The sequence below is a fragment of the Telopea speciosissima genome, chromosome 2, assembly GCF_018873765.1.
Source record: "Telopea speciosissima isolate NSW1024214 ecotype Mountain lineage chromosome 2, Tspe_v1, whole genome shotgun sequence".
In the NCBI taxonomy this organism is placed as follows: Eukaryota; Viridiplantae; Streptophyta; class Magnoliopsida; order Proteales; family Proteaceae; genus Telopea; species Telopea speciosissima.
In genome coordinates, this window is record NC_057917.1 from 40308979 (window position 1) to 40333532 (window position 24554).

Sequence of the window (24554 nt, forward strand, 5' to 3'; positions counted from 1 at the left end):
AAAAATTTGAAAGTAGTCAACCTTGGATTTCTTTTCAAAATACAATTCATACGGAGTTTTAGACAAAATCCTTCGGATTAAAACACGAATCAAAACATAGCATGCAGTATTTACCGCTTCAACCCAAAAATATTTTGGTAAAGAATATTCACTAAGCATGGTCCGGGCAGTCTCTTGAAGAGATCTATTTTTCCTTTCAACAACCCCATTAGATTGAGGAGTTCTAGGAGCTGAGAAGTTGTGTGTGATACCTTCATCATCATAGAATTTTCCAAATTGGTTTGAGTTGTCAAACTCACCACCATGATCACTTCTTATAGTGGTGACCAAATATCCCTTTTGGTTTTTTATCTTCTTGCATAGTATTGCAAATTCAATGAAAGCATCATTTTTGTGTCTAAGAAACAAGGTCCAAGTATATCTAGAATAGTCATCAACAATCACAAATGTATAAACCTTTCCACTCAAGCTTGGAGTAGGAATAGGACCAAACAAGTCTAAATGAAGTAATTCAAGGGATCTACTTGTAGATATAATATTCTTAGATTTATGAGAAACTCTTGTTTGTTTCCCTTTTTGACAGGCATCACAAAAATAGTTTTTGTCAAATTTGAGTTTAGGCAAGTTTTAAACAAGATCTTTTGATGCAATGGATTCTATCAACTTAACATTTATATGACCAAGCTTTCTATGCCAAATATTTGATTCTTCATGTGAAATCAAACATGTAATACTAGGACTAGCTTTATCAATAATAATAGTATATATATTGTTATTTCTAGTTCCTTTCAATATGATTTCATCATTAGCATCCATAACTAAACAATGTGAAACATTAAAGTTTACTTTAAATCCGGTACTACAAAGTTGACTTACACTAAGTAAATTGTAAGCAAATTTGTTTATCAAACAAACATTTGAAATAGTAGTACCTCCAATATTTATGTTTTCGATGCCAATAATTTTTCCTTTGCCATTATATCCAAAAGTTACCCATCTACCATCATATTTTCTTAGTTTTGTAAAAAGCTTTTCATTTGATGTCATATACTTGAAGCATCCACTATCAATGTATCATTCAATCTGATCTTTGCTCTTCAAGTATACCTACAAAACAAGATTCAAATATACATTGGCCCCCACATTCTTATGGGTCCATTGTGGTTAGGATCAAGGGTTCCTTTGGGCACCCATACTCTCTTAGTAGAGTAGTTCATGGAATAAAGGTTCCTTGGGGATTGTCCATAGCTACTTGAGGATGATCTGGATTGTGTTGTAAATTTTTGAGTTTTTGGTTTTTGATATCTAGGATAGATATTCAAGGGAGATGGTGTCCTCTTTTGACTATCAAAAGACTTTTGAGATCTCCTTCTTCTTTGAGGAATATATGATTCATAATGTCTTGGGTAGTAAGGCTTGTATGACCTATAGTTTGGGTGAGGTCTATAGTTTCTTTCCATAAAATATGGAGCTTGTGGTCTATAGTATTGCCTTTGTGGCTCTTGGGGAACAAATTCCCTTTGTGACCTATACCTTTTGTGATAGGCATATTGGAAGGCATGATTCTTTGGTTTTTCATGATTTTGTTTTCTTCTTTGGTTTCTAGAAGAGGGTACTTGAGAATTTGAAGTTTGACCTTGGCTTGCTTCTTTTAGATGTACCATCTTACTCTTTCTTTTGGCTTGTTGTGGGATTCTCCCATCATAGCCTAGACCTTCCTTATCAAGAGGGGTCTTTTGTGGTGTACCAAGAAGAGCATCTGAGCACTTTTGTCCTTTAGTAAAGGTGAGCAAGGCCGACTTCAAATTTTCCTTTTCTTCTTCAAGCTTAGCAATATAATCATGTAGACTATCTATCTTATTGTGAAGATTAATAACTTCTTTTTCTAATGTAGAGTTGGAAGCCTCAAGCTTTTGGCTTGCCTCATAGAGAGCTTCAAATCTTCTTTCTATATCATCTTCATCTATATCATTTGTATCAATATCATCAATTGAATTGCTATTTGAACTAAAAAAGTCAGAATTTACCTCTAATTCATTTTCTCTTTCATGAGCCATTAGTGCTAGGTTTGTGGTTTCTTCTTCGAATTGATCTTCTTCTTGTTCTTCATCCGAATCCCATGATATTTCAGTGACGTAGGCTTTCTACTTATCTTGACCCTTTGGACACTCAATTTTGAAGTGTCCAGGCTTTTTGCATTCATAACAAACTATATCTTTTCTGTTAGAAAAATAAGTTTTATCCTTACAAATGTATTTACCTTTGTTCTCTCTTGATGTCTGTCCTTTGTTGAAGAACTTTCTTCTTTTCCTTTTGAGGAATTTTTGGAAGTTCTTGGTGATTAGAGAAATCTCCTTTTCTGATATACTCAGATTTTCATCTTCATTGCTTTCATCATCAGAAGAGTTTGCAGCTTTAAGTGCAATAGTTTTTCTCCTTGTCTCTTTCGTCTCTGCCCACCTGTCATCTTCATTTAACTCAACTTCATGAGTTAGGAGAGATCCCATAAGCTCATCCATACTGATCATGTTCAGATTTTTTGATTCTTTTATGGCTATAACCTTTGGTCTCCATTTGGGAGGAAGTGACCTGAGACTCTTTCGCACATTTTCGGACTTCGTGTAGGTCTTCCCTAAGCCCTTCAACTTGTTTATGATGTTAGTAAATCTCAAATACATATCAACAATAGTTTCATTTTCTAACATCTTGAATAATTCATATTCAGTGACAAGCTTATCAATTTTTGATTCTTTTACTTGTGTTGTTCCTTCATAGGAAACGACAAGAGTATCCCAAGTTTCTTTAGCAGACTCACACATAGCTATTTTATCAAATTCAGATTCGCTTAATGCATATTGTAAAAAGGTAATAGCTTTAAAGTTGTGTTGAATTTTCTCATTTTCATCTGGAGATAATTCATCAGTGATTTTGGGTACATTCTCATCACCAACCTTCTTGGTGAAAGTATATGGTCCATTTTCAATGACATACCAAATATCCAAGTTGTGTGCACATGTAAAGTTCTTAAATCTAATTTTCCAATATGCAAAGTTATCACCATTGAACAGTGGAGGTCTCGAGACATTTAGTCCCTCGAGTGCGTTGTGGTGTGCTGCCATAGATCTTTAGTCTCTTTGTATTGAGCTCCTGCTTTGATACTAATTGTGAGATAACCTAGAGGGGGGTGAGTAGGTTATCACTAGTGAATTTTAAACCTTTTTCGATTTGTCTCCCAATTAAGTGTTTGAAACAAAATAATAAATAGAAAAAATGCAGAAATAGGAAGACATAAGATTTATAGTGGTTCGGCTAAACCAAGTCTACATCCACTCCTCTCAACCTTGAGAGAATTCCACTAGTAACTTCCTTTTAGTACAGTAGGTGGGAAGAACACCTTTATAATCTTTTTCACAAGATAAGAGAACCCTAACTCTTTTTCACAGGATAAGAGGATCCTAATTCTTTTTCACAGGATAAGAGGATCCTACACACGAATCTAAGTACAGTCTAGATTAATGTAAAAATGCTTTCTTAACTCAAAAGCATAAATAATTGAAAGATAAAAGGTAAGGATTACCTACGTAAGGACGTGTCATGTATTCCTTGCAAGTGAAGAATGATATGTATAGGAATGCTCTATAAAATGCCTTCAACATAATAAAGCTTGAAATATGAATTTGGAGAAGGTCTTTGATGTGTTGAAGTTCTCTTGAATGATGCTTGTAAGAGATGACTAAACTTTAACAAAGAGAGCTTGAGATTGATGCTTGAATATAGCTCTCACTAGATTTGAAACTCACACAAACAAGTCTTCAATGGCTAGTACTTGGGGGGGGGGGGGGTTCAAGTATTGTATTTAGAGCTAAGAAGATGCTCTATTTATACAAAAAATCTGGGTTAAGTTTGAGTCACAACGGATTAAAAATGGTTAGTTTTTAGTCAAACCAGTCAACCATTTTGTGTGCCGATCGACCTCTTTAAGAGAGCAGTTGAAAATATAGCCGTTGGAATCAAAATGCACCAACCGGTCGATCGATTGTGGAACTGGTTGGTGTTGGGCGACCGGTTCCCCAACTGGTACATCCCACTTCAGCTACTGTGACTAGCGGTCGATTTGTGCAAGATCAACCGGTTGACTGGTTCTGAAACCGGTTCACAAACAGAATATTTTTGGTGATTTTTCTCAGTGGATACTTACACATATTAAATCATATTAATACTAAGGCCATTATGGTATATAATCTAGCCTCCTAAGGTTTCTAAAATGCATGATGTATGCAATGCAATTTTCATTTAACATTATCATGCAGTACATTGTGTGTAAGTGGTGTGTGTCTACAGGGTTGAGTTTTCGATCTTGAGCTTCGTATTGACATCTTCAAAGATGTTCTTCAATCTTCAAAAGATCTTGATTAGATCTTTTTATTGAAGAAGCTTCGTATGGCTTTACAGCATCCTTGATCATCCAAGTTCTTTGATTCTTTGGTTCTGGGCTTCTTGGCTTCTTGACTTCTTGGCTTGATGTCCAATTTCAAATGGATTTGTTTATTATCATCAAAACCAATGAATGGGGAGGGAAGTGATTACCCAACAGCTTAATCCTGCCAAATGTGCTGTTAGGGTAACTTATGGTAAATTCCTTGGCTTCATGGTATCACAAAGAGGGATAGAAGTAAATCCAGCCAAGATTAAGACCATCTTAGATATGATGCCACCTGGACGAATTAAAGAAGTGCAAAAGTTAACAAGAAGAGTAGCTACGCATGGGAGATTCATTTCGGCTTCTGGTGATCGGTGTCTTCCATTCTTCAAAGCACTAAAAAACCAAGCAGCTGAAAGGCAGACCAAAGGGGTAAAGCTAACGTTTGAATGGACGGAAGAATGTCAAAAAGCAGTCATAGATCTAAAGAATACTTGGCCAAACAACCGTTGTTGACAAAACTCGACCTTGGGGATGTGCTCTAGCTCTACCTTGTAGTCACCACGGTAGTTGTAAGTGCAGTATTGGTAAAAGGTGATGGGCGAGTACAAAAGCCAAGATACTATGTCAGAAAGGTGCTCCTAGATGCAGAAACCAGAAACAACAACATAGAAAAGCATGCTTATGCGCTGATAATGGCTGCACGAAAGCTAAGGCCTTACTTTCAAGCTTACTCGATAGTGGTGGTGACGAATCAACCACTGAAGAAGATTTTATCAAAACCCAATCACTCGAGGCATATCTTGCGATCGATCCATCAAAATCATTCTTATCAATATATCTTTTTTCTCGGTATCTTTGATTAGTTTGTTGTTTACTTTTATGGTCTAATGAAATACTTATAGTTTGATACATAAAAAATTTGCCATCCCATTTTATAGACAGACGAATCGGTTCGATAATAAATATCCCCCTTTTTATCAATTCTGTAAAAGTTAGATGCCTCTAAATCAGCATCATCTGGTGGCATGGTCGGTCGAGCTGGGAGAATTTGATGTGTAGTATAAATCGTGCACCCCTATAAAAGTCCAAGTATTGGCAGACTTCATTCGTCGAATGCACCTTGCTAGATGGTGAGATAGCAGTAGATTCTGATCATGAAGAACGACCAGAGCCTTGGACGTTTTATGTGGACGGATCCTCCAGTAACACTAGATGCGGGGTTGGACTATTTTTCACAAGCCCAGGGGGATTTGTGGTACAATATGCGCTAAGGTTCGAGTTCCAAACTACAAATAATGGAGTTGAGTACGAGGCATTGATAGCTAGTTTGGGCCTTGCAAAGAGCCTAATGGTAAAAAGCCGCACCGTGCATAGTGACTCTCAACTGGTGGTCAATCAAGTGAACAGAGAGTATAAGCAAAGGAACAACGCATGACACAATATTCAGAGAAGGTATGCAAACTAACGGCTGAATTTGCTTACTTTCAAATATTACAAGTATCCCGTGCACAGAATGAATCTGCAAATGCACTATCCAGGTTGGCCACTTAGATTTTCAAGAGTTTAGCCGGACAGTATACATAGATGTCCTCAGAGCACCGACAATTGAAGAAACTAAAAATGTGATGCCAATTAAAGAAGAACCATGCTGGATGGACCCACTCATCACATATCTCTAGGGGGCATACTCCCGACCAACAAAGAAGAAGCTAAGAAGATAAGGATGAGAGCAGCACGGTTCATCATGATCGGAGGAGTACTCCACAAAAAGGCATATGCAATGCCATATTTAAAGTGCCTTAGACCGTCAGAAGCTAAGTATCTCCTTAGAGACATTCATACAGGCATTTGCACACAACACTTAGAGGGCATAGCGTTAGTTCACAAGGTGATCAGACAAGGATATTTTTTGCCTCACCTGCGTAAAGATGTAATGAGTTTTGTATGCAAATGTGTTAAGTACCAAACCTTCCCACCGATCACCCATCAACCAACAACCGAGCTCACTACCATCTCAAACCCATTACCATTTGTACAATGGGGGATGAATATTCTAGGACCATTCCCAAGGACAACTGGGGGCAGACAGTTTGTGGTGGTAGCAGTAGATTACTTCACTAAGTGGGTGGAAGCAAAAGCATTAACAACTATCTCTGCAGCCAACGTGTGGAAGTTTTTCCTCCAGTCTGTCATCTACAGATATGAAATTCTGAGAACCCTTATCACAGATAATGGAAAGCAATTTGAATAGAAATTTAAAGAATTTCGTGATCGGTATGAGATTTAGTTGCGCAAGACTTCAGGAGCACATCCACAATCCAATGGCCTAGCTGAAGCCATGAACAAAATCTTGTTAAATGGGATCTAAAAGAAGCTGGAGACAGCTAAGAGGCTATGGACAGAGGAGCTACTGAACATCCTATGGGTCTCCTAGATAACCACAGGACTTGCAACAGGAGAAACCCCATTTATTTTGACATATGGAACTGAAGCGGTGATCCCTGTGGAGATTGGAGAAACTTCACTAAGAGTACAACTCTATAACCCAGAAACCAATGGGGAAGAATTAAGAACAAATTTGGACCTGTTAGAAGAGGTCAAAGAGACAGCATGAGTGAAGAATGCTGCACATCAACAGCGAGTAGCACGCCACTATAATGCCAAAGTGAAACGAAGAATATTTTAACAAGGTGATCTTATACTCCACAAAGTAGAAGCTTCTGATCCAAAAGCCATGGGAAAACTAGCACCCAAATGGGAAGGACTATACAAAATCTCCAAACAAGTAGATTCAGGAGCTTATCATTTGGAGACTTTGGAGGGGTATCCATCCCATGATCATGGAATTCAGAAAACTTAAGGAAATTCTATCAGTAGAGGTCAGTAACCATATATTTTAAAATCATTTGTGGTTGTTCCAAATGTTATTAAATCGTTGGTGGTTATTCCAAAATTTAAAATCATTTGTGGTTATTCCAAATATTTTGACTGCTACATTTGATAAAGGCATTTTTATGGAACATTCTTAATACGTAAAATCATCAATTAATGGTCCACCGACCATATTGGTGATATGCACCATAGTAGTGAGTTGCACCATAATGAAAGTAATGGTCTACCGACCATAATGGTGATATGCACCATAGTTGTGAGTTGCACCACAATGAAAGTAATGGTTTACCAATCATAATGGTGATTCACACCATAGTGGTGAGTCGCACCACAATGAAAATAATGGTCTATTGACCATAATGGTGATTTGCACCATAGTGGTGAGTTGCACCACAAGGAAAGTAATGGTCCACCGACCATAATGGTGATATGCACCATAGTGGTGAGTTGCACCACAATGAAAGTAATGGTCTACCGGCCATAATGGTGATATGCACCATAGTGGTGAGTTACATCACAACGAAAGTAATGGTCTACCGACCATAATGGTGATTTGCACCATAGTGGTGAGTTGTACCACAATGAAAATAATGGTCTATTGACCATAATATTGATTTGCACCATAACGGTGAGTTGCACCACAAGGATAATGGTCTATCAACCATAATGGTGATTTGCACCATAGTGGTGACTGCACCACAAGGAAAATAATGGTCTACCGACCATAATGGTGATATGCACTATAGTGGTGAGTTGCACTACAAGGGAAATAATGGTCTACCAACCATAATGGTGATTTGCACCATGGTGGTGAGTGGCACCATAATTAAAGTAAAGGTACAACAATCAGAAGGGGGAGGAATGATGTTGACAGCAAGAGACGAACACAAAGAGAAAATTATCTACAAATAGATAAAAGGGTGGAAACCTTATTATTAAACATACACAAGCTTACATTAGTAAAAGTTTACATTGACAAAATATATATTGGCAAGATACACACGAATATTGTTATTGATACAAAAGTCTTTTGCTTGGGCACCGAGGATTGGGGGGCAATAGACCTGGAAGATCCTGAGAAGTAGAAAAGAAGGGCAAGCAAATGGAAGAAGGCTCCAATCAGACATCCTGTACTGGAACTTTGGGGTTGAAACCCAGGTCAATCCCCCCCACTTAGATTAGGGGGCAACTTTCTTCACTTTGTTGTATAAGTGCTGAGCACCTTCCAAGGCCTTATCCTCACAGGAACAATGGAAGACCGCTGACTTCAAAAGGTGATCAATGGCCAGGCTCGCAGTAGAATACTTTTCAGCCCAAAGATAGTCAGCAACATTGTCATCTATGTCTCTGGCAAAGTCAAGTCTTTGAACCAAGTCATCATCCCACCTTTCAAGCGACTTGTAGTAGTCTAGCTCCTCTTCAAGACGCGTCTTGAATTTCCTTAACACAGCATTGGAGGATTCATATGCCCTTATCCGAGCATGAAGTTCTTGTTCTCGGTTCGTCGCATCAAATTGTACACCGGGCATCGTAAGATAACCCTATATACCGAGTTAAAAGGTTATTCTTGAAATTTGTAAATACAAAGAAAGTATAAGAATTGAATTCAGTCAAAAGCCAGAAAACTTTTTCGTTAAGGTAACTTCTTGTCTACAAGAAAAAATGTGACAACTAAGCCCAACTACAAGCATAAAACAAAAATAAAAAAGACAGAGCGAGGCTAAACTAGAGCTTGGTTGTCGGTGCTCAGATCTGCAGTTTTGGGTGCAAAGGACTTCTCTGGATTTTGAGGCAGAACAGAGGGCGAAGACTCAACAGGAACCTGGTTGTCTTTTTCTACCACAAACTTGGCACACTTAGCTTCCTATGTGGCAATCTGTGTGGCTTCTATTGCAGGAACCTGCTCGTCAGCATCTGAGGACATATCAACACTTTTGGAGATTTTCGATATCAAAATCCTCACTTCTCCATTGGAAGGTATGGGAACGAAAGAGCCATCCTCTAGCTTGGAGAGCATACTCTCCACTTCCTTCATACCTTTAAAGTTGAAGTTGGGCTATCTCTCCTTCACCTGTGTTAAACCCATGCCTAAAAATATGGACTAATTTGAATTTTTGGATATAGGTCCAAAACCCCAACCCATACCTGCTGGTGCCTTGTGGTGCATCAGCCCAGTGATCGAGATGAATGATGTAAGCCTAGTAGTAAGATCCTATATACCGTTAAGAAGGTGAACACCAACTCCTTGCAACTGTATAGTTCACCACCAAATGAACAGCCTAAGATAGGCATCACCCCTTGATTTCTAAGGCCCTACCCGAATACATGATACATTAGGTCTAAGAAGCATGTAGGTGAGTAGTCACGCTAAGGCCTTGGCATATGGTTGATCTGACACAAAATAGCAGAGTGCTTTCAGCCTATTTTGGGTTTGAGAGTTGACTAGGGTTATGATTAAGTTTTAGTCTAGATTGAGCTTAGATCATCCAAACTCTCACATGCCATGATGAGAACTCAATTCCATACATGCATGATTAAATCCAAACTCGGAAGTCAAATTCTGCTACTCTAGCAGATTGACCCCTGTTTAATTAAAATGGTATAACTTCATCATCCAAACATCATTTGCTTTGATTCAAATTTTGTTAGAAAATAGACTCATAGGGCTTCCTTTGGTTAGAATAAACCATTTTCCAATTCTCCCTCCAAGTGAGCTAAAATTCCACTTCAAACCCAAACTTTCCTACTATTGCTGTCTCTGGTCGATCTGCATTAGTCAATCCGGATCAACCAGTCCAATGGACCAGTGCTATTATCATGTGTAAATTTCATTCCTAGTGTGTAGGGCCCAGTGTATCGCACCCCGACTCATCTCCCCGTACTTCAACCAACCCGTGGGAATATTGTCCCGACAACGTGACCATGTGGGACCCACCTATAAGCCTATGAGCATTATGAATGGACTCTAGAATATGTGTTGGCCAATGTGGTCCCTAGCCAAACAGGACTTAATGCCAACCTCTATATAAAGCCCACTCTCACTTCAATCACACCCCTGTTCATTTTGTGGAAAGGAAGAAAAGAGGAGAAGAAGAGAAAGAAAAGAGGAGAAGGAGAGAAAGAAGGAGAGGAGAGGAGGACGAGGAAGTTTAGATCCTTCCTTGTGTTTGGGATTCTTCAAGGTAACCTTTCTCTAGCAAGTTCTCCTTAGATGCCTATGCTGTCCATGAGTTTTAGCATGATCAACCTTTAATTTTGTTTTGTGACCATGACCCATCATGCCTACTTAAGAAACTCTCATGGATTACTAGCTTAGGAACTAGGATCCTTGCATGCATGTCGAAATCTACCATTTTTTACCCATCATCTACCTTCCTCTTAGTAAATACATGTTGTAACTATAACTTCCAGCCTTTGATGATCAATTCTCATGTCTATAGCAAGCTTTGATCATGTTCTATGGTGTAGGACATGCTTTCCTTTGAGTGCATGTTGAATCCATGACCTTGTGTACGTAATAGTACTATCTTGGAGTAAATCAAACCCCTCAGTAATTGTTTTATGCTGATTCATGAGTATAAACCCATATATCTTGACCATGTGGGCTATAGATCCCTTAAAACTCCATGCATATCCAATCTTGTTGTTTGTATATGTTGGTTATCATGGATGAAACCTACCTATGCTTCCTGATCATCCTTGATGGCCATAGATCAGTGGAACCAAGCCCAAAAATTGCAGGCTTTTAAATTTCTCGAGTTGTTCATGCACTGGTTGATTGCTACTAGTCGATTGGATGGACCAGTACCAATCGACCACCACCAGAAACCATAACCAAATGCAAACCTAGTCAGCCCATGGCCTTGTGACATCACGTGGGAAGCCTTTAGTGTGAACCATGTTGAAAACCCATGCCATTCTAGTTCTATATCTATTTATTAGAAACAATTTGACTCTTGGGAATGGTGTTTTGGTCTATTGGATGAGACCATGACCCAAACCCTGTAGGAACCACTAAGCTACCACCCAGAGACCTTTTGGTGAGAAGCCATGTCCAAATCAGTAAACCCTTTTCAGTTTTTTCTACTGTAACCCTATTGGTTGATTGCCACTGGTCTATTAGATGGACCAGTACCAATCGACCACTACCAGAAACTTGACCTAGATCTGAGCCTGATCAATCCAATGGCCTGAAACATCATGTGGGAGGCCATTCATGTGAACCAAATAGGAAACCATGCCCTGTTGCTGCATTTGAGCAATGGGTTGATTCACTCGGGTTGATTAGATCAGCCAGCCCAATCAGCCAGTATAGATCCTTGATTAAAACTTTACCAAACCATGTGGAATACTTGAAGTGTAACCTTGGGACCTTGTGGTGTGAATCCATTCCCTTTCCCAAGAACCTTTTCAATTTTTTCTACTGCCAGCCCTACTGGTCGATTACCACTCGTCTATTGGATGGACCAGTACCAATCGACCACTACTGCTGTCTTTCTAGAATTGAGTCTGGCCTTGGTTTAAAACCTAAACCAAGGGTACCCCTCGACTCCATAGCCATTTAAACATTTATTAATTTTTGCTTTTGATTAAATTAACCCTAGGCTATAACAACTTACTCGGTGACGCGTATCGGAGTGCTTTTGAGAATCGACAATCTTTTGAATAAGTAAATCTTAGCCAAGGTGAGTGGGAATATGCTATTCATGTAGGTGTAATACTATGGTGTGTTATCTTATTATAAATGAATGTGTTATTTCATTTCCTTTAAATTCTTGTCTTAAAATTCTTGAACTGTGAATGAAAATGTTGAGATGCTATGTTATAATGAAAGGCATATTATTGAAATTGTTAGACTAGATGCCGTATTTGGCTTGAAAATGAAGGGTATGGTGTGCCATAGTATGGGATGCGGGAGAACTGTACACTCCATACTTGAAATTGCTAGATTAGATGTCGTAGTTGGCATGGAAATGAGGAGTGTGGTGGCCCGTAGAACAGGATACAGACGACACCACTCAACTCATACGATGTCATATAGAAACATGCGGCTATGGTTTATCACTACCCATACTACGAACCCTTAGCAATAGGGGTTAAGGTGTTGGATACCACAAATGTGTGAGGCCAATGTCCTAAGGGGAATTGCTTGGTCGATTGGCTCATCAGGTCACTAGGACAAGTGATGTCTGTTTGCCCATCAGTTAATAGGGCTGGTGGTAGCATAGTGGTAACATAAGGGGCTGGTTAGGCTGACCTTGGGAAGGGCTGCTGGAGCCGACTAGCCTCCTCCGACAACTCAATGGGTGTATCGCGAGAAGGGGTTAGAAGCTTGCACAAGGGATACATGTATTGGGGATTGTAGTAGTACTTACTTACCTGGTGACTTAGATTGTGATGTTAGGTGAACTAGATGATACAATTTGATCTATTGTGTTGCATTTGCTCACTCATTGGGCTTAGTGGAGCTCATTCCGGGCGGAATCTTTCTTTTTAGCTGATTTTGTAGGTACTGGTTTACAAGTGGGCGATGAAGCTGTTGATGGAAATGTTAACCTTCCATACTCTACAGTCCTGTGAAGACCATGTGATTATATAAGCTTCCTTCTGTTGGATATTTAATTATCAGGATATTGTACTTTTGAGCATAAATGGATACATATATGGTATAACATAGGTACTTGGGATTTTAATGTAATAAAATATAATCTATCTTTTGGGTAGTTTTATTTTCCGTTGCCCTTTGATATACTTTCATTATATATCTACCCTTGTTGGTGGTTTGTGATATGTAAGTACTGCTTCTAGATCTTAGAGGATTGGCGGATATTGTGGGACATCCGGGTCGCCGCTCAAACCTCCTAGGGGTGGTTTGGGGTGTGACAGAGTGGTATCAGAGCGAGAAGCTCTATTTACATTCACAAACAACGGAAGTAGGATGGTGGGTGGTCTAGAGACAAAGAAATAAAAATTTTAAGAAAATATAGAAATAAAAAAATAGAAGAATACAATAGGGGACTAGCTAGGTGCAAAAGCCGATAACATCATAATTGTAGAGGCATGTGCTTTTACATTCGGAAAGGAAATTGGAAGTTCTATTTCCAAATATATCATAAACAAAAGTACAACAAATAAGCAAAAATAAACACGAATATAAAAATAAAAAATTTATATTCCAAAAAATTTAAAACTAGGTCTACTCTTGAGTTGAGCCTTAAGCTCGAAATGATAATCAAAGACCGTAGATACCTGCAGACCCAATTGTACCAAAATCGAACCTTGACAGCCAAGGATTTCTGTGCAATTGAAAGGAGAATAGATTACCTCCAAGACCAAACCACCCATATTGAGAAGTTACTCAATCGATGGTTAGACCAAATCCAGTGCTTAAATTTGTACACACAGGTGCATATTTTACTAACTCAACATCATGATCACTACACCTATGCATTTCAAACTTCTTGTTCCAAATCATTCCATTCAAATATTTCACGAATGTAAATGCTGTCTCAACATATGAAATATGTTGAACTTTCTTATTGTACCCAAGTAATCTTAAATCCCAAATTCTTTCCCAGAAAATGATCATGGTTCGAACTAGATCCCTTGAAGATATTTTCTGAGGAGGATGTCCTCGTTCTCCACTTCACCCTTCCAATGAACCCCTTGCTCAGAACACAGAAGTTGCTGCCTCTTCTACAAGTGTACCTGAAGTTCCACCTGCACATGTACGATCCCTCCGACACATACGCCTGCACCTCCCCCGATTACGACTGTTAGAGGAACGGCTGCCATCATGACCAACATGATACATGCCATCCAACAACAACAACAGACCCAATTGTAAATCCGGCAACAACAACAAGAGTTGTTGGCCAACATGAACACTCAGTTTGTGATTGCAATGCAACAACATCAAGAGTTGTTGGCCAACATGAATACCCAGTTAGTGACGGCCATGCAAGGAAGAGTAGCACCCTAGCCAAATTGTCCTCCAAATTTTCCTCCTATACGTCAAGTTGCATCGGATAACTCCACTACCAGAGTGATGGAGAGATTCAAGAAGCTCCATCCTCCCGCCTTCTTCAAGATTGATTTAAATCCACTACAGCCTGATCGATGGATTAGTGCTTTAGAAAAGACTTTCAAAGTATTGGATTGTACGAACGCATAGAAATAGATTTATGCTGGGTATTAGTTACAGAACGAAGCCAAAGCTTGGTGGAAATGAACCAGGCCCATTCTGGAGGTAGCCCATCCCAACCCCACCTGGGATCAATTTAAGGAGGCTTTCTTTGGGAATTACTTCTAGAAAGCTTCAGGGATGGAAATGAAGTAGACTTTGTAGCCCTCATTCAAGGGTCAAAGTCAGTGTTAGGCTAGCAACAGCAATTGTAGGACTTGTTCAACTTTGCTCCAGAGCACTTGAGGAGCGACGCTTGCAAATCTAAGAAGTTTGAGAAGGGACTCAAGCCCGAGATTAGTGCAATATTGGCCACTTTAGACATCTAATCATCTGCCCAGATGGTTCAGAAGGCCAAGGTTGTGGAAGATCGACTGAAAGAGAAGACTCCAGTATCGCAGGTATCGGACAAGAGGTCAAATACTTTACAAAATTGTAATTGGATAAATAAGTCCTTTAGGGGACCTAGTTACAGTCCCGATCTGATACAATACTGTGGGCCAGAAATGGGTCAAGCTTATCAACCCATACACTCTATTTTAAGTGACCCTACACAGTACTACCGCCCTGCTGCAAGGCAAGTTTCATCATTTATTTAGCCTCCTCGCCCAACACCAAGCCAAGCAAATCAGGCCTCTTTTTAGCCTATTCGTCCTGCACCTGCCCATCAGACTACTGGACCTAGCCACTTCTATACGTGTAAACTACTAGGACACATGTCTAGAGATTGTCCTCATCGCAGGTTTGGTACACCATGACAAGTTCCACCTACTACCCGGCCTTTATAGCCCCAAAACAATACAGTTCAAGAGCAAGAATATGCCTTGACCACAGAAGGAGCTGAGGCAAATCCGAAGGAAATGATAGGTACTTTATCCATATTATCCTCACTTGTTCATGTATTAATTGATCCCGCTACATCATACTCTTTCGTTTCTACTGCTTCTATGATAAGAGGAATGTGCCCTCGAAAAACTTAAGACACAAATTAGTGGTTAGCACTCTTACTGGAATGGTGTGAATTTAAAAGAAATGTGTGGACCTTGTCCATTAAGAAAAAGGCCCAGATTCGTATCAAAATTCTGGAAGGACGGTAAAAGGCCATAGGCACATAATTGAGCCTCGATAAGAATATACATCCGCGAACCAAATGTGTAGACCTTTTTTAGGCTGAATTCAGGAATGTATTAAGTATACCAAGTATATGGAGGTAATAACAAGTCTAGATAGTTAAGTTGGAAAAAAGGAGACAGTAATGAGTGTTAGTATAGCCAAGTATAACCAATAACAGAAAAAAATTGGAACAGAAGGATTTGACCAACTTTGCTCAACAATAGGGATAAATGGACTAATGGGTCCCCGAATGTCTCCTCTGTTATTGGAAGTGAACAATAGGGATTCCATCAATATTCCAAATCATTCTAGAGTTGAGTCAGGTATTGGAGAACCCAACGTGAAAGTTTTTATTGGAAGGAGCCATATAAGCTTAGATAGTTCAGACTTATGCCTTACAACCCAATACTGTAGGATTATAGATTACTAGACGAAACCCGCAGATACTTGGATCATTTGAATTCTTGAGGTATATGTATGAGGTTAGATTGCCTTGGACCTTTATATTAAGTAGAGCCTTAGATCAGTCAAACTTATAAGTGATTTAGATCTTTAGTTGATAAGTGAATATTATTGGGAACCGAATCTAGGTAGCCCAATAAAAAAAAAAGAGTTATGCTGATAAGGAACGGAAGAACCTAAAGGTTGCCATAAGTGATCAGATATTTCTTCGGGTATCACCAACCAAAGAGGTGATGCGGTTTGGTAAGGAAGGGAAGTTGAGTTCGTATATCATGACCAGTGGCGCAATGATTGGCAGAAGTCCATGACGTATTCCATGTATCGACGTTGAAGAAATATCTCTAGGACTCGACTCATATCTTAACTTAGGAACCACCTGAGCTTGCTGCCGCCATGACCGGTGAAAAGAAACTCGAAGGGATTTTGGGATGCAAAGAGCACAATCCCCACAACCATACTATCTTATTGTATAGGTACCATGGAGTAATCGCCCCGATCAAGGAACGTCCAAGTAACAAGAGGATCAAAGGCGATCGAAGTACCCTCACCTGTTTGAATCCCCAGGTACGACAAATTTTGGGGACAATTTTTTTGTAAGGTGGGTGGAATGTTAAACCCGTGCCAAAAAATACGGGCTAATTTGAATTTTTGGATGTAAGTCTGAAACCCAAAATCATACCTACTGGTGCCTTGTGGAGCATCAACCCAGTGATCGAGATGAATGATGTAAGCCCGGTAGTAAGATCCTACATACCGTTAAGAATGAAAACACTGACTCCTTTCAACTGTATAGTTCACCACTAAATGTACAGCCTAAGGTAGGTATCACCCCTTGATTTCTAAGGCCCTACCCGAATACATGATATATTAGGTCTAAGAAGCGTAGGTGAGTGGTCACGCGAAGGCCTTAGCCTATGGTGATCTAACATAAAACAGCAGAGTGCTTTTAGCCTATTTTGGGTTTGAGATCTATCTGGGATTATGATTAAGTTCTAGTCTAGGTTGAGCTTGGTTCATCCAAACCCTCACATGTCATGATGAGAACTCAATTCCATACATGCATGATTAAATCCCAACTCGAAAGTCAATTCTGCTACTCTGGAAGATTGACCCCTGTTTAATTAAAATGGTATAACTTCATCATCCAAAATCATTTAGTTTGATTCCAATTTTGTTATAAACTAGACTCATAGGGCTTCATTTGGTTAGAAGAAATGATTTTCGAATTCTCCCTCTAAGTGAGCTAAAATTCCACTTCAAACCCAAACTTTCCTACTATTGCTGTCTTTGGTCGATCCACACTGGTCGATCTGGATCAATGTGTCCAATGGACCAGTGCTGTTGTCATGTGTAAATATCATTCTTGGTATGTGGGGCCTAGTATATCGCACCCTGACTCATCTCCCTGTACTTCAACCAACCCATGGGAATATTATCCCGACAACGTGACCATGTGGGGCCCATCTATAAGCCTATGAGCATTATGAATGGACTCGAGAATGTGTTTTGGCCAATGTGGTCTCTAGCCAAACAAGACTTAATTCCAGCCTCTGTATAAAGCCCACTCTTACTTCAATCACACCCCTATTCATTTCATGGAAAGGAAGAAAAGAGGAGAATGAGAGAAAGAAAAGAGGAGAAGGAGAGGAGGAGGAAGAAGCTTGGATCCTTCCTTGTGTTTGGGATTCTTCAAGGTAACCTTTCTCTAGCAAGTTCTCCTTAGATGTCTATGCTATCCATGAGTTTTAGCATGATCAACTTTTAATTTTGTTGTGTGACCATGACCCATCATGCCTGCTTAAGAAACTCTCATGGATTACTAGCTTAGGATCTAGGATCCTTGCATGCATGTTGAAATCTACCATTTTTGACCCATCATCTTCCTTCCTCTTAGGAAATACATGCTGTAACTACCATTTTTGATCCCTCTCAGAAGTATGGTTCAATTTAACAAGGGATGGGGGTCATACAATAAAATGAAATGGAGTCGCCACCTAGAGTTAGGGCCTAGGACCCATTGGTGTAGCCTTAGAAGGGCTACGAGACTTTGATTGGTCTAGTCAGAGATTCAGGGTAAGTGGTCAAGTTATGAGAGTGGGAAGGTGTCAGGCACCCACCTTGTCTGGATAAACCGGTCTTTCTACTAGATGCTTGTTTTCGAATATTCTCCCTTAATGAATGTCCTATTCCCACATGAATGGCTAAATAATGATGCATAAACTATTTAATTAAATAAAACTATGTTAGACTAACTACTATACACTACAGGAGAGTACTTGAAAGGACTACATTATGCTAAAATTAAAAGTTAACGAAAGAAATGTATACCTGTATGCTTTAAATAAATGCAATTATGCAAAATAGATGTCATCTCCCAGCTCAGGTGGAGGCAAAAGATTGGCTTTGTCCCTTTTATCGGACTGGGTAACGGCTTGCGAGTATCGAATCTTACGATCTTAGATAGAATAACAACATTCCAAGGCTTTGGAAACTAAGGGCTCAAAGGCCGAACAAAGTGGCTATGCCATGGGAGATTTCCCAGATCTGGACAAGAAAGGGTTAAAGAAGCCGGACTCAGATAGCCCGGACTTTGTACAGAGGGCGAGGCTCAAAGGCTCGAAATCGGATTGGGGAAGAGCCCCGAAACAAGGAAAACAAGGAAAACAAGGAAGAATTGGAAAATTGGAGCTCTGGGGGTGCCCCCTCTCCCACAAACTTTGATCTTTCAAATAAGGGGGTTGACCCCCTTTCTATAGGCAAATTTTGGGTTTGGTGGCACTGCAAAAAATGTGCGGGGCCACGATAGAGCAAAAATAGAGAAAAAAAGGATTTTGGGTGTGCATGTGGTCGCACAGCAGGACCGCGGGCACACGGCACTACGTGGCACCATAGGCAGATCCATGTAGGCCGCGATGCCACGCATAGCACCACACAGCAGGGCTGTGCGTGCGTCGCACCAAGTGGCAAGGCTGCGTAGTCCATGGCTCCGTGCGACAGGGACGACGCAGGCCGCGGTGCCATGCGGTAAGGCCATGCAGTGCCAGGCGTTGCCTTATAAGGCTGTGACCGTGATGCTGCCTAGTGGGGGGTTGTGCGGGCAGTTTAGGGGAGTCTGGGGGGTCATGCACACGATTGTACACTTTAGAGTTGGTTTTCAGGGACATTGCCAATCTTCTATGTTTGATCATCGTCATCGCTGGGGGGTGACAAGATTCAGCGTCTATAGTTTGCCCCTCTTTGGCTGGGGCCTGTGCTAATAGCCGAAGGGCAAAGAAAAAATATCGTCTGATTTTGTCACCAGGAGCATGCATCACTGCCACTTTGCTCAAAGGTGATGGAGTTGAATGATAAAACCACACTTTGATGAAACTATTCAGTTTGCAAAAAATTCCATCACTTTGCTCATGGGTGATGGATTTTTAAACAACACTTAGGCAAACCATTTGGTAAATCCCTTTTGAGGTTTCAAACAGTCCTTATCTGGGTGTGTACTTACCTGATGGGGCGCCATTGCTTGGCTGGGTTTCTCTATGGCGTTCGAACATTTGCCTGCAGGGCTTCTGATCTTTGAACATTGCTCGGCCAGATTTCCTCTTGGAGTTTAAACATTACTTGGCGGGAACCTAATCTTTGGGCATTGCTCAGTTGGATTTCCTCCTAGCGTTCGAACATTGCTTGGCCGGACTTCTTCCTGGCATTCGAACATTGCTTGCCTATACTCCTGGTGTCATTGCGATCGAGTATTGATAGTGTATGATGAGACAACATTGTGACAGAATACAATGATGAGACGGCATCGCGGTTAAAATTGTAAAAGTGTAGCGATGAGATGACATCACGACCAAAAATTTTGACATTGTAATCATGAGATGGCATCACGATTGAATTTTTGAAAGGTGCAATGATGAGATGATATCGCGACCAAATTTTTAAAAGAGTAACGATGAGACGACATCAGGACTTAATTTTTTAGAGTATAATAATGAGACAACATCGTGACCGGATTTTTGAAAGTGTAACAATGAGGCAACATCGTAGTCGAATTTTTGAAATTGTAATGATGAGATGGCATCGCGATCAAAAATTATGAAATTGTAATAGTGAGACGGTATCACAACTGAATTTTTGAAAGGTGCAACGATGAGATGGCATCATGACCAAATTTTGGAGATATAACAATGAGACGGCATCACGACCAAATTTTTGAAATTGTGATGATGAGATGGCATCGTGACCAAAAATTTTGAAATTGTAATGATGAGACGGCATCGCGATCGATAATTTTGAAATTGTAATATGAGACACAATTGGATTTTTGAAAGGGTAACGATGAGATGGCATCGCGACCGAATTTTTACAAGGTACAACGATGAGACGGTATCGCTACCGGATTTTTGAAATTATAACAATGAGATGGCATCATGACAGAAAATTTTGAAAAGGGGGTGTTTTCGAAAAGACAAAGCCCATTGCATAGAGGCCTAAAAAAAATTTTTCTTCTATTTTTTTTTGTCCGGACCTACACGGCGTCTCCGTGTGGGGTTGCCGACCATGCACGGCACCGCCGTACAGGGCTGCGGGCTTGTGAGGCCACGACGCTGCCACATGGTGCCACTTGGTGCCCCTTGGCCTTTCCTATAAAGGGAGGGGAGGTCCTTCCTTCGTTACTTCCTCTCCTCTCTTTGTTTCTCTCCTTGGAGCTCTACCCTCTCTCCTCCTTTTTCCCCTTTTTTCTCTTGTAATTCCTTCTTTTTGTGTTTTTCTCACCTTCTTCCTTCATCATGTCTGCGAAGAAAGCTCAGTCTAGGAGCCCTTCCTTAGGGACAGTGGGAGAAATGCGCGTTGAGTGGTACACTAGTTCGACGGTGAGGGACACTGCCCATCATAAGTGCTGCATTATCTGGGGTCAAGGTCTCACAAATGTAAGTGGTTCTTTCCTTCTTTCTCTTTCATAGCATATTCTTGATTCAGTTTTTCATTTCGGTTATTCATTTGGTAGGATCTCTATACCCCTCGTTATAAGAAGTATTGCCGTACGGACGATGTTTAGTCATGGTATTAGCAGCTTCATCCCGCTGTGAGGGAGAGGGTGGATCACACTGGGCTTGGTCAAGCGGCCCAAGGTTACCCCAAAGCTTGATACCCCAGTCGTTCGAGCCTTAGCTGATCGCTGGTGGCCATCGACCCATAATTCCCATGTGCCTAAGGGGGAGGTAACCATCGCTCCTCTCAATATCTTTATGATTACTGGCCTTCCCTTAGCTCGGAGGCCTGTTGTGTTGGCTCCATCCAACCAGATGAGGACTTTGAGAGAGATTAGTAATCTTCTTGACTTTGAGGTGACTGATCGCATCATGCTTGTACCTTCCTTGAAAAAGAAATGGGACGAGCAGGAGATAGATGATAATTTTTCGATGAGCTACTAGATTAGGGTGCTAGGAGCTTTCTCCTGTGCTTGATCTCCAATGTCCTTTTCTGTGATGGACGCGGTCGTGTGGACACTTCCTTTGCTCATTTCTTCACAGACTATGATGTGGCCAAGACCTTCGACTGGGGTGGATATACTTATGCCCACTTCTTGGGGATGATGGATAGGCTTCCGTTGGGATCACCCAGTCTCATTGGCTACGCCTACGTCCTTTGGGTACATTTTAGTTCCCTGTCTTCTCCATTTTTTTCTTTCTTTTTTTTTTGTCTGCCATTTCCTTATGTCATCCTTTATTAATAGGGATGGTGCTATGAAATTCTGGGGATTCATGTTCCCCCTTCTCCTGATGAGACTATCCCCTACATCCCTAGAGCAACACGCTGGGAGGCATCGAGCTACACCTTCATTGATGAGCTGCAAGTGCGTCTCCAGCTTAATGATCTGATAGTCAATCGGGTAACATAAAAAATTTCCCCATATTATTGCTTTGATCATGATGACTGACTTTCTGACTATATTTGTCAGGTCTATTGGTATCCTTATAATGAAGAGGAGATTGAAGATGAGGGCGACCAGGAAGATTACAACTGTTCCCTTGCACTCCCTCAGAGACAGATAGTTTTTGAAGGGCCGGCTAGGGACGAACTTTATCTGGGAGAGAGGGTCACCCTTTAGTGGCATTCCACCCAGCTAGTACCTCATCCTCCTTCTACCCATATGCATTTTGTCCTTCTATCTCCCGACCTTAAAGATTTGAGGGTCAGAATCCCTGTACTGGGATTGACTTTTTCTGGTCAAAATTATCAAGAATTTCTCTTTCGAGAGAGTATGCATTTGTCTGACTCGGGAGGGTCCTATGGTATTCGTCTGAATTGTGCCCTTACTTGATGTCCTTCTCTTTTTTGTTCTGACAAACTTACTTTCTTCTTTTCGCAGTATCCAGGTCGCCCCTTGGATCCTGGTGCACACGGGATGCTCCTCTCATACAGCGGTAGTGCAGATTCCTACCCTTCTTAGAGCTCTAACATCAGTCTTCGCATTACTAGGATGAGCGACCTTATCCCAGGTACCGAGGATGGACCACCTTCTCTCTTTCCGATACTAGTCTTCAAACTATTCTTCCTACTAGTAAAGTTTTTGATCATGGTCTGGGACTTCCTCTTCCGTTTGATGAGGTAAGTCACCTTCTTCTTCTTCTTTTCTTTTACTGGATTCTGCAACCTTGATGCTGACTCTACTCTTTTGTCATAACAGATTAACGTCGAGCGGTATGCTGATATGCGTCGGATGCAGGCAAACATGGATGCGGTGCTTTTCGAGCGGACATGTTATGTCCAACAACTGGTCAGTGCTTTCTCTCTTTTCTCATTTCTACTCTCTTTCTTTTGATGAGGTAAGTCACCTTCTTCTTCTTCTTTTCTTTTACTGGATTCTGCACCCTTGATGCTGACTCTACTCTTTTGTCATAATAGATTAATGCCGAGCGGTATGCTGATATGCATCGGATGCAGGCAAACATGGATGCGGTGCTTTCCGAGTAGACATGTTATGTCCAACAATTGGTCAGTGCTTTCTCTCTTTTCTCATTTCTGCTCTCTTTCTTTTTTTTGAGACCTTACCTTTTCAAAATGAAACCAATCTAGAGTGGCCTGCTCCATGATATGAGGGAATCTTGGGATTACCATCAGAACTGCAGCTGTAATCAAGCTGAGGAGAACAGACACCTCAGTAGTCAATTGGCATTCACGGGAATCTCCCCTGCCCCATTCGTGCCACATGATGATGAGAGCGGTGATGATGAGGGTTATGCTGATGATGATGAGGATGAGGTGGTGCCGGATGTTGAGACCTTGTCCTCCAGTGATGAGAACTAGTCTTGCCTCCTTCCCCTCTTACATATTACACACATTTTCCTTGAATTTTATGTTTTTTTTTTTAAATGTGGGACTGTTGGTGGAATGATTGGACAATGTCCCTTTTTTTTTTTATTATGCTTTATGGAATGGGAACAATATTATAACCTAATTAAGACACTTGCTTTTTTCCTTTCCAATGCACAATTTCAAATATTTTTATTTAGTCCCTGATCATTACATGCATGAAAACAATAGAGGGGTAAGAAGAACCAAAAAGGGGTGGGGAATTGACACATAGACCACAATGTCACCTAACAATTACATATTTCCACCACAGTGTATCCAGTAGATTCACAATCTTCGGCGTCAGTTCTTCTGGTGGCTAAATCTTCTCTTCCATCATCTTGAGCGAAGACAGGTACTGTGTCGGCACTAGATGAGGCAAGTAGAAAGTAGTATGAGTCAAGCCCATTAACCTCATAGCATTGTAGTTTGGAGTCTCGAGAATTGGGGTTTTCATGTCCCACCAATGGCAGTTCCACTGAACTTGCTCACCTGTTCTTTCTTCCAAATACTTCTTCCAATCTTTGATTATACAGAATTCCTCCGTCTCTCTTCGAATTTGGAAATGCTCTGGCTAAAATCTAGCATTAGCTATAGGTTTGACCAACTGCAGTCTCTCCATCAACCATATCTACAAGATTGTGGGTGATACTACACAATAATCTATTCCATATCTTCGAGAAGCACTTATTTTCTCCAGACCCTTAAAAGTCTCTGCCAGTATGGTGGGGACGATGTCGCACCCATCTAGGAGCTGCCAAACGAGGCCCACCATCACATGGGGAACACCCCTTTTTGGAGTTTATAACAAGTATCTTCCAATCATGCAAAAGAGATATGCTCTCCTTCTATTCTTTTGTTGAGTTCCTCTGGCTCCTTTTTGCCTGGAGAAAGTCACTGCTACCTTCAAAATATCCACCTTTCCGTAATTCATGATTTCTTTGACTTCCCTCTTGGTCCATCCAAAGAAATTTTATAAAACTTCTTCATAGTCGCTGTGCAAGGGGGCAAAAGAGTCTCCTTGGTGGTGGTGAGAGTATGCAGGCTTGGAATTCTTCAATTGTGGGTGTTGTCCTTACTTCTCCAAATCTGAAAACATGTAGTTTTGGATCCCAACATTGGTGCGCTTGTTGG

At 40.6% G+C, this 24554-nt stretch overlaps 1 long non-coding RNA gene across 1 annotated transcript; it reads right to left on the reverse strand.

The window, feature by feature from the left end:
* Nucleotides 1-5217: 5217 nt before the first annotated feature.
* LOC122653115 lies at nucleotides 5218-18130 on the reverse strand. The gene is made up of 4 exons (XR_006331712.1): nucleotides 18120-18130; nucleotides 12989-12995; nucleotides 11311-11317; nucleotides 5218-5307 (listed from the first exon to the last, which is right to left on the reverse strand). It is a non-coding gene; the product is annotated as an uncharacterized LOC122653115 (long non-coding RNA).
* Between the last annotated feature and the right edge of the window lie 6424 nt (nucleotides 18131-24554).